The sequence below is a fragment of the Leuciscus leuciscus genome (assembly GCF_965113295.1).
Source record: "Leuciscus leuciscus genome assembly, chromosome: 1".
Taxonomy (NCBI): domain Eukaryota; kingdom Metazoa; phylum Chordata; class Actinopteri; order Cypriniformes; family Leuciscidae; genus Leuciscus; species Leuciscus leuciscus.
In genome coordinates, this window is record NC_138725.1 from 26,012,490 (window position 1) to 26,021,748 (window position 9,259).

Consider the following 9,259-nt stretch of genomic DNA (forward strand, 5'->3'; position numbering starts at 1 on the left):
GACGTGAGGCACAAAGTCCGATAAAGTCAAGGGAGAAGCCCATAGAGAGTCATGAATTTGCTCCTGCTCCTAGCTCATGGACACCTCCTACTCACATTCTCCGTCTCTGCAAGTTTCGGAAGGGAATGATTCAGATTTCTCTTGGCACAGCTACTAGAAGACAGACAGGTTGCTCACGTCACATCTACGTCATCAAACTCAGTTTGAGTCTGCGCAGTACACTCAGCCATAAGGAAGTGAGTTCTTCTAATTTGCTTCACTTTTCTCCATTGAAATCTATGGGGTCGCTGTGTCCAGTTTATACTGTATACTGTCTATGGTCAATCAGTGGAAGAAAATGGAGGAAGAACATGCTGCGAACGAGGAAGAACGTGCTGCGAATGGAGGAAGAACGACAGCTGCGAACACAGTCCAAAATCAGCCACAGGACCAAGAGCACCCATGGCCGTACCTTAGCAAATTCTTTTCTTTTAGTGGTAAAAGCATGTTTAGTGGATTGTTTAACACTAGAACGGCCATGGCGGTCATTTTGACCGTTTTGAATTTTATATCTGCAATAACTTTGTTGAAAAAATAAATACAATCCTGCTGGTACCTGACTTTTCCTAAAAGTGTCTGTATTTTCATTTAAAATGTTTTTCATATAAATTACACATAAGGCAAAAAAACAAATGAACATATTTACCTATTTCGGCCATAGACGGTCATATTGACCGCACGGAATTTCGCGGTATTATTATAGGCTATACCAATATACACAACAATAAAATGTGGTTAAAAATACACTAAACATATTCAACAACAAATCATTTAAATGTAATGATATTCAGAACAGAACAAGAATGAAAAAATAACTATAAACAAGCCAAAATGAAATGCGTTATAAGCGAAAGTGAAAGTAAGCGGCGTTAGGCTCACGTAACTTTCTAATTAGAATCAAAATGTTTCAACATTTGCGATGTATTTGGATGGTAAACTATTTCTTTATTATAGGCTTTGTACTTCACTCACGTTCCAATATCGACGGAAAAAATCATCCTCTTCACATGCGCAAAATGGTACGAATTGTAGGCTAGCCTACTAGGCTACAAACAGAGCAGTGGAATTTTTATGTTAGGTTGACTATTTTATTATTAGGCCTATATGTTATTGTGGCTATAATGAACAGGCTGCAATGTCAAGATTGCAATACTGGAATATGGTTGGGGTGTGTGTGTGTGTGTGTGTGTGTGTGTGTGTGTGTGTGTCGGCGGGCGCGACGCGATCGAACTGTGTAAACAAATATGGGCTACTCCGTCATTTTGTTCAGGACATCTACGGATATTATTTATTTATCAATGTATAATTAAACTTGTTTAAATGTACAGTTTGGTGTTGTTTTGTTTTTTAAAGACATATTAATACAATAAATGCATTAATCTCTCAATTGGGTATTTATCATTAAAGATGAATCAAGCGGTCAAAATGACCGCTTGCGGCAGTTCTAGTAGTTATGGAATTCTGGCACTTCTAGTGTTAAAGAATGTTGCATACTGGCATTAGATAGTAGTCTTATAGTTTGATAAATAAATACAATTAAATACAAACAGTTCTAAAGCAGGATAAAACCTTGTATGTGGTTCATTCACTTAATGTTTTTAGAGATTAAAAGCTTAAACAAGAATCTCTAGTTTTCATTCTTGATGTTATTTAATACTCAAGTACAATTTTAATGTGGTACTTTTTTACTTTTACTTGAGTATGATTCTGGCAAGATACTTTTACTTTTAATTGAGTAAAATTTTCCCTCAGTACTTGTACTTTCACTTGAGTAACATTTTTGAGTACTTTTTACACCTCTGTAAGTTGTTGAAACGTTGCAGGTGCATTTCTGAGACCAAAACTGAGAAGAGATCTCTTGTCAACGGAACCTGCCAGTAGCCCTTGAGCAGATCGAACTTACTTACAAATTTCGCCGCCCCAACCCGATCAACACAATCCTCAATACGAGGAAGTGGAAAGGAGTCTGGTTTCGTCATTTTATTTACTTTCCTATAATCGGTACAAAACCGATAAGTTCCATCAGATTTATTGACAAGCAAGCAGGGGGATGCCCAGCTGGAAAATGATGGGCGTGCAATGTCATGATCTAGCATAAATTGAACTTCAGCAACCAGATGTAAGAGTTTATTTGGGGACACACGATAAAAATGTTGGCAAATGGGCTCAGCATCCCCAACATCAATATCGTGCTCCGCCTAATGTGTACACAAAGGTACATCACCAAATAAAGAGACATGATGATTAATAAGAGCAGTGAGGTTGACACGTTCACTCTCTGTTAAATGGGTCAACATTTTATGGAAATTTTTATGCAAAGAGTCTCTGAATTTTTAAGACGTCCCAACAGCACCGTATCCTCGGGGAAAGAAACCCCTTCACCAATTCCCTCTCCCAATGGAACAGGTGAAGTACTCTCAACTACCAGTGCAGGTTTCACATCAGTTCTGGTCTCTAATGCTTTAGGAGAATGACAATAATAGGGCTTCAACAAATTTATATTGCACATCTGTGTTGACTTCCTTCTCTCTGGGGTGGCAATAAGATAGTTTAAGTCAGTAACTTGTTTCACCACTACATACGGACCAGTAAACCAAGCTTGAAATGGTGAGCCCTCCACAGGTAACAGAGCCAACACTTGATTGGCAGGCATAAATTGTCGTTTCTCAGTTCGTCGATCGCAAAGTGACTTCATACATCCCTGCGAAGAATGCAATTGTTCTTTTGCCATCTTACCCGCTTCATACAATCTGCGCTTAAAGTCGTTCACATAACTTAACAAATTCTGAGGCGTACCTTCAGTCCAGTTATCGCGGAACACAGCCAGCGGTCCCTGAACGGTGTGCCCAAACACCAAATCATCGGGACTAAAACGAGTACTTTCCTGGCTTACCTCACGTGCTGACAACATCAACCACAGCAATCCCTGCTCCCAATCACCCCCCAGCTCTGTACAATAAGCAAGCAGTAGGGACTTCAGCGTCTGATGGAAACGCTCTAAAGCCCCTTGGCTTTGGGCGTGATAAGCACTAGCTTTATTGTGCTTAATGTGCAACAGTTTCAAAACCTGTGAAAACAAATGAGACGTAAAATTAGAACCTTGATCACTTTGCACAATCTTCGGAATGCCAAAAATAGAAATGAATTGAGTCAAGGCCTTCACCACCGATTTTGCAGTGATCGTACGGAGGGGATAGGCCGCAGGGTACAGAGTCGATGCACACATCACAGTGAGCAAATAAATACTACCTGATTTTGATCTAGGCAGTGGGCCTACACAATTGATAATCAAGTGCTCAAAAGGTGGACTAACAACAGGAATAGGAAACAGTGGAGCAGGTTTGATCTTCTGATTCGGCTTGCCTTTTAGTTGACAGGTATGATATGTCTTGATATACTTTAAAATTAAACATTGCAGTTGGTGCTATGTGAAGCGTCTGTCACACTGTGATTGGTTATGTCGCTGACAGTCGCCTGCTCCATATCATATCCACCAATCACAGCGTTTCTCGGATGAAAACGCCTCTTTAGCGACCCCGCTCCATCCGCCCACTATACAGTGCCGTGTGTGTATGTGCTTTCGGTAATCAGATTCAGAGTGAGACTAAAATGGACAGATTTCTTATTAAAAATGCAAAACCTAATAATGATGCTTGTGTATCGACATCCACCACAAGTGTCCTTTTAGAAGCACATAACAGTGAAGCTAGAAGCAGCGAAGCTAGCAGTAACGAAGCTAAGATCAGCGAAGCTAGGATCTACAGTGAAGCTAGGAGTTGCAGTGAAGATGGACAACGACATAAGGGAAGGACATACCAGGTTAGTTGAAAAGGAAAATTCCCCTGGATAGCTTATGACCCCACAAAAAACAAAGTGTTTTGTAACATCTGCACTTCAGCTAAAAACATGAATGCCCCTCTTCCATCATCAACCCACGACCAAGAATCTTTAAAAGCTTTCATTCAAGATGGTCTTTCGGGCTGGGCTAAAGCACTCAAACGATTTAGATCACATGAAAAGTGCACTTTGCATCGAACTGCCATTAGCATTATGGCACCTACTAATGCAGGTGTTAATGTTGCTGCTTCGCTCTCTGCTGGTAAACAAAGGCAGATGGCTGATGCCAGAATCGCCTTGCTGGCTATTCTTTCTACTCTCCAATTTCTTTCCTGTCAGGGAGTGGCCATTAGAGGAAAAACTGACCAAGAGTCCAATTTTATGCAGATGCTATATGTGCGTGCTAAAGATATCCCAGAGTTAAAGTCATGGCTGGCTCGTCAGGAAAACAAGTGGCTCTCTCATGACATCCTAAACGAGATGATTGAAATGATGGCTCATGATGTCTTGAGAAAGCTAATTGGAGAAGTACATTTATTTACATTTATTCATTTAGCTGACGCTTTTATCCAAAGCGACTTACAATTGCTATATATGTCAGAGGTTGCACGCCTCTGGAGCAACTAGGGGTTAAGTGTCTTGCTCAGGGACACATTGGTGTCTCACAGTGGATTCGAACCCAGGTCTCTCACACCAAAGGCATGTGTCTTATCCATTGCGCCACCACCCACCAGAAGTAAAGTCTGCTGGGGTTTTCTCTGTAATTATGGATGAGACAACCAATAGTACAGTCAAAGAACAAGTGTCTGTTTGCTTACGTTATGTGACTGAAAATCTGGAGCCAGAAGAACGTTTCTTAGGATTTTATGAGACATCAAAAACAATAGCAGACACACTTTTTTCAGCTTTTAAAAGACGTTCTGATGAGATTCGCCCTGCCAGTCAATAAATGCAGAGGACAGTGCTATGACGGCGCATCAAATGTGTCCGGTATTCGAACAGGTCTGCAGGCTCGCATGTGAGCCTCGAGCACAGTACATCCATTGCACTGCACATGTTGTGAATTTGGTTGTGCATGATGTCTCCGAAAACATTCCCGCATGACGCAACTTTTTGACAAATAAACGTGACCTGGTCACGCTCATCAGAAATTCACCAAAGCTACTGGCCTTGTTCAAGGAGTTTCAAGATGACAACGCTTCATCTCTTAGGGCCCGTCCACACGGAGACGCGTTTCGCTGTATACGTATACATTTTTTATCGTATTGGCGTTTCGTCCACACGGATCCGGCGTTTTCGGAGACTGAAACCGCTATTTTTTGAAACCGGGTCCCAAGGTGGATAAATCTGAAAACGCCGCCCTTGCGTTTTCGTGTGTACGGCCAATCCGTATATTTTGTGAAACGATGATGTCATCACACCAAGTGTCAACTAGTCAGACACCGTTAAGTCACAGCAACTACATTTATGGTTTTTCATATTGTTCAACAAAGTTCTTGATTAAAAAAGAAAAAAGAAAAAAAGAAGCTACTGTGCCTAATATTATTGTTGTATACAGCGCGCAAGGTTTATGCGCGAGCTCCAAGTCTTCTTCTCCGTTTTTAGTGTATGTCTGTGGCAGAATTACAGCGCCACATACTGGTCTGGCATGTATACTACATCGTTTTGAGTCGGTTTCAGTGGTTTCGTGTGTACGCAGATATTTCTTGAGACGACGCCGTGTTTACGGAATTTTTTTTTTGAACGAGGAAAAAAAATATCGGATAGGGAAAGCTCTGGCTTCGTGTGGATGTGGCCTTAGACCTCTGTGCCCTACCAGATGGACCTTGAAAACGGCCTTGTTACAATCTATTGCATCCAACTACAGTGTGCTGCTGGAATTTCTGGAGGACCTGTCTGAAAAAAAAGGGGAGAGGCAGGAGGGAAAGGCTAACGCACCTGCTAAAATTTAGCACCTTTTTCTCCTTGAAACTCATGCTGAAATTCTTCTCTCGCATGGAAACAGTCAATGTTGTACTTCAAAACAGCCAGCTGGGCCTACAGAAAGCTAGGCAGTTGATTGACACACTGAGAGAAGACATAAAGTGTCTTAGTGAAGGATTCCAAGAATTTTGGAAAAATACTACAGCAGAAGCACATGTCCTTGACTTGGATAGCCCAAATGTGTCCAGACTAAGAAGAATCCCCCGGCGATTGGACAGTGGAGGTGCGGCACACAGTTTTCAAACACCAGAGGCAATGTACCGACAGCAGTACTTTGAGGTCATGGATACAGCATCAGCATCTAGTTCTATGGGGATGATATGGATGGAAGCAGGCTGACATTGCATAGAGACATGTGTTTGGACTTGGCAAAACAGAAAGGTGTTAATCTTGCAACTTTTCAAGATGTATATGACTTCATGAAAGGAGATGGAGGCGAGCACTTGAGAACGTTACTACCAGAAGTCACAAAGCTTTTGAAACTGGCTCTGACTGTCCCTGTAACATCTTGTTGCTCAGAGAGGTCATTTTCTGGGATGCGCCGACTGAAAACATAAATATGGTCAACAACTATGGCCAACAACTATGGCCCGACTAAATCACATCGTTATAATAAACTCTCACAAAGAAGTGGCTCGACAGCAAGACCTGGACATCATCGCTGATATTTTCATCAAGCGCACTGCTGTACGCAGAGACACGTTCCTCCTGAAGAATTAACCGCAATGGTGAGTCAACAAATCAAATTTTTACTGTGTGGACTTGTGTGACATTGATTCTTAATTTCCCACAAAGCTGATTGTGGTTACGTGTCAGTTAAACTTTTCATCTCCAAATCCAATCCTGTCTGTATTTGTGAGAAGTGGCGCTGTCCTGAGTTGAAAGATAGCCTACTTTACGGCTTTATTATCAAGTAACTAGGTGTGTGTGTTCGTGTCGGCCGCTGTCCATTTCCTAAGGTTCTGAAATGCAAAGATTTTTAAAGGGAGTGCGCCCACGAGCACCCACAGAGGAAAACATAAATCAGCGCCTATGGCTGGGTGCTGCGGACAAACGCCGAACGGCGCCGCCGGTGTGTGTACACTCATTGGCCCTCATTTATCATTCTTGCGTAGAAACAGGCATATATGTTGGCGTAAGATTATGCTTACACTCCTCTCACCGCCTGATTTATGAAGCTGTGCGTACCTTTGAAATCCAGGTGTACGCAATACCTGCCTTTGAGAAATGCCGTGGCTGAAAACGATCGTCATTAGAATAACACGCCCCTATATATTCAAGTCTCCGCTTCCCCCACGCCCTAATTTTACGCCATGGACACACGGAAGATGGCAAAGAAGAGAAACTTGGATGAGAAAATGACCTATCAAAATGCATTATTTTACAGCACGTATTTTGAAACAATTAGCATTTAATTTCGTATCACGTCACATGTATTGGGGTGTACAATAGTGATGATGATGTGATGTGGAGTACCATTCATTCACATTAATAATTGCATGACAATTTGTAATATTCTTATTATTATTATGATTTTTATTATTAATGACGCTTATTGTTATTTAGAAGAAGAATGTCGTTATTATTTGTATTATTATTATTATTATTTAAAAGATGAAGAATGTCATTTTTATTATTTTGTCAGTCTGAATAATTTTTTGGTCATTGAAAGCCTTTCATTACTGAACCCAGTCCGTGCGCACCTGCCGGGCCTAACCCTGGCCTAACCATCGTTTCAAAGAATAGTACAACGGCGAGCGCGTCGAGTATAGAGTAGCCTATAACTCGTCCGTTTGGGGAGGTGCGCGCGCAGTCTGCGGAGACTTGCGCTGCGGAGCCAGGCAAAAGTATAAACAAGGCTTGAAACGTCAGGTAAAGCGCACAGGCTCGCAACTGAAGGAATATGCCTACAAATCAAATGCTTTGGTAAAGTCACACAAATTAAACATTGAAGTCCATGTTGCACAAAAATAAACACTGAAGTTTATAATTACTATGCTGTTGTTTTTTTACAGTGGGTCATAATATATCATATCTTTTAGTTTGTCAGTGCGTTTTGTGGTGTTAGGAATTGTTTTTCTGTGCATTTCCGCACTAACTAAAAACGTGCGTACATGTACACCACCTCCAGAGCTGGCGTAGGATTTGAGCGTGCCGTACGCCAACGTCCATATTGATCAATCTCAAAGTCACCGTGGTTTTGGGCAGGGGCGTAGCACCAAATTTTGGGCCCTGGGTACAAACCATCTTGCTGGGCCCCCGTACCAAATACCATAGTGATACCAATGGGTGGGGTATTGCATTTTTATCATAAAAACACTTCAAATGTAAACAAAATAAGCCACACTCTGATTAATATATTTTTGTTTTATTGTCAAAAGTACAAGTTAATTGATGATTATTTGTCTGTTTAAAATAAATGCAGACTATAGAATCACAGGGTACACTAACCGCCAAACTAGACATTCAGTCTTTGAATTACGTTTTTAAAATTAGTCATTTTCAATCATTAAGATGTGCATTAAACTGAGAACAATTCTGTACTTAATGTAAGAGCGTGCGCGAGCTAATTTGCATAGCAATGCGGTAAAATAGGCGCTAACGATCTGTGTTTTTGCGGGTGTTAGATTTTGACAACGGAGGGAAATATACAGTGTTTTCATGTAAACATCTGATTTTTGCAGTGTAAGATTACGGTTAACACCTTTAAATATTACATAAATGTATTATTATGTATTTTTATTAAACTTATTGAGTGTAGGCCTATAAATCAGCAGCAAAAAGTAATTCTTGAAAAAATCTGCACAGTAATTTTATCAAATCTACACGTTAATAAAAACAAATTGCTATTAGTACTATTAGTATAAAATTCAATTAGGCAATCATACATTTCTCAATTTTATATTTATATATTAATGTCAAGAATTTAGAAGTGTATTTATATAGCCTACGCTACACTACACAGAAATAATACACAATTAAATTATGCTTATTTTAAATGCATTGAGCAGGCTAGGTATAAAAAAATATAGGCTTTTAATAATCTTTCAGTGCGCAAAACCATGATAATATGAAACGCTTCAAAACAGAGCGCGTATGCGCATCGCGGGTGCAGAATGATGTGCTCAAAGCGACATGGAGTCACCCCATACAGAAGTCACATATATTGAAATATATTAATAATAAATAGATTTTCATATATTTAAATGTCTTAAATCTAAATAGATTAAAATATATGTTATATTTATATGTAAATATATTTTGAAATATATATTAAAAATATATTTAAATATTTGATTTTGGCCCCTTTTTAATATTTTTCACATATATTAAACATGTGTAAATATATTTTTATTGGAAATATTTACATATATTTCTTTATTTTATATGTAAATACATT